Source organism: Aristolochia californica, unplaced genomic scaffold, assembly GCF_029961685.1.
Source record: "Aristolochia californica isolate CCGP_79_NKW_82.1479 unplaced genomic scaffold, dmAriCali1.0.hap1 SCAF_9, whole genome shotgun sequence".
Taxonomy (NCBI): Eukaryota; Viridiplantae; Streptophyta; class Magnoliopsida; order Piperales; family Aristolochiaceae; genus Aristolochia; species Aristolochia californica.
Genome location: NW_027182290.1, coordinates 12,139,775 through 12,142,236, shown reverse-complemented (window position 1 = coordinate 12,142,236; position 2,462 = coordinate 12,139,775).

Genomic DNA, 2,462 nt, shown 5'->3' with positions numbered 1-2,462 from the left:
ATTAGAGAGATCGATGAAGCTAAACAACACAAGCACAAGCGGCTGCATTTAATTTAGTCCAATGTTCTTCTCAAGATCTAATAATTTTTGACGTAGCAAATCATCAAATCTCGATTGCTTCACAGGTTAGAGAGATCAAACAATTACGGATTTGACATCTAACCTAGCAGTAGATTGCAACGAGTAATAAACTAGTAGGCCTCCTAGAGAATAAACGAGACAATCATGAACAAAAATTTTAGAAGAACATCAGATACTCAAAACATAAATTGAATGATGAAAATAAATCAGATCTCACAGTTGTATGGATACCGAGGCTTCAGTTTCCCTTGACCAAGTCTGAAAGTTTAGCCACGCAGGGCCATGAAGAAATCTGAAGAAAAAAATAGAGAAAATAGAGAGGAAAAGTTGGAGAAGAGAAAATAAGGTCTGGGGCACCAAAATCTTTTTTTTTCCTTTTAATCCCCTTCTTTCTCCCCGTTTAGGGTTTTTCTTTTCGTGCATCCAGTTTGGGTCACATTGCACATGTCGCGACTTCAAGCCTGGTTTTGACATAGATTCGGTCTGTATTGCGAAAAAATCTTAACATAAAAGTTATATAAAGTTTTCTTTTAATTCTATTTCATCTTTAATCATCTCCATCCGAGCTCGGATGAGAGAGTTATGCCCAGATTACGAATCAATGTCGAAGCTGTCCAGAATCGCCCAATTAACCTCGTTTTGCACTTAGCTCTTCCATTCGCATCCTAAATCAAAATATTAAAATAATGAGTATATTTATGCACCAAATAATTATAAAAACCTAAGCATTACGAGATAAAAATATGACATTTTGCATTCTCATCAACGAGGCACTTTTTTAATAACATCTAAAATTTGAATATTTACTTCACATCTACAGAAAGTCTCGTATAAATATTTATTTTGCTCATATTTTCTAGAATTTGCCAAAGCCTGAGGAAAAGGAGGAATTGGTTAATAATCAAAAAGAGGTAGAAACTTATGCTTAGGTACGTCATCATCATTGGGAACATTCCTATCTGCAGTGTCGTTGTTCTCTTTTTCTTGCTCCGGTGATGTAGGGGTTGCCTTTGCCGAAATCTCAACCTCTTTACCACTTCTCAAAACGATTGCACTTGCATTTTCTCTTGGATTTACTACCTTTTGAGAGGGTAATTTTCCCGACTTTGTGCCTCTAGCCGACTAATTGTGGTTGCCATCTGGCCCACTGATTGTTCAAACTTTGAATATTGGCCCTTGTCACCTATTGAAATTGTAAAGTATTAGTGGCAAGAGACTTAACAATATCTTCTAAGACATACCAGAATTGGAAGTTTGCCCTGGTTGTTGTCTAGGTGGATATGGCTGCTTATATTGCTGGTAACTTGGGTGATTTTGAGTCATGGGCTGATTAACTTGTGGATTCCGATTGCTAAGGTTGGGATGACCCCTCCATCCCATGTTTTCGAATAGGAAACTTACTTCCTTTGCGGTTGTCCAGGAAACCACCCCCCTCATTCACTTACTTAGTGAGAACCTCTTGAAGAGTTGGGCACATATCAGTTGGATGCCCTACTACTAAACAAATCCCACAAGCCTCACCATTTGCATATTACCTATAGCCATTTGATGAACAAGGGAAGTTAGACTTGAAATTTGTTGTTCAAGGGAGGAAATATTTACCTCATTAATATTCTTAGATGGAAGGTGCCTAGTGCCAAATTGTTGAGAATTGGCCACCATATTTGCAGTCAAGTTTTTTGTGGACTAGGGAGTTTTATCCACCAAAGCTTCTCCACTAGAAGCATCAATCATGCTCCTATTAGTGGGTAGAAGGCCTTCATAGAAATACTGGATAAGAACCTGCTAGCTAATCTGATGAAGGGGGCAGCTTGCACATAATTTCTTGAAATGTTTCCAGTATTCGTGTAGGGACTCTTCGTTATGCTGCCTTACTCCACAAATTTCTTTTCGAATGTTGGCTGCTCTTGAAGTTGGGAAATATTTCTCCAAAAACAATCTCTTCATCTCGTCCCAAGTGGTAATACTCCCGGAGAGTAGATAATAGAGCCAATCCTTAGCCAAATCCTTGAAAGAAAACAGAAAGGCTCGTAATTTAATTTTCCTCTTCAGTCACCCCCGTGGGTTTCATACTCATGCATACCACATGAAACTCCTTTAGATGCTTGTGAGAATCTTTACCTACAAGACCATGAAAAGTGGGCAAGAGATGTATTAGTCTAGATTTTAATTCAAATGTAGTAGTAGAATCTAAAGTAGGGAACGTTATGCATAAGGGTTGTTAATTCAAATCAGGGGCTGCAAGCTCTTTCAAAGTTCAATTTCTAGCCATGACTTTCTCCTCCTCTAAATCCGATTCGCTATCTGTTAAGCACCTAACCAATACTACCCAAAAGACCAGCCTGTTAGGAGCGGAAGACATAGGTACCTAACCCAGGCCC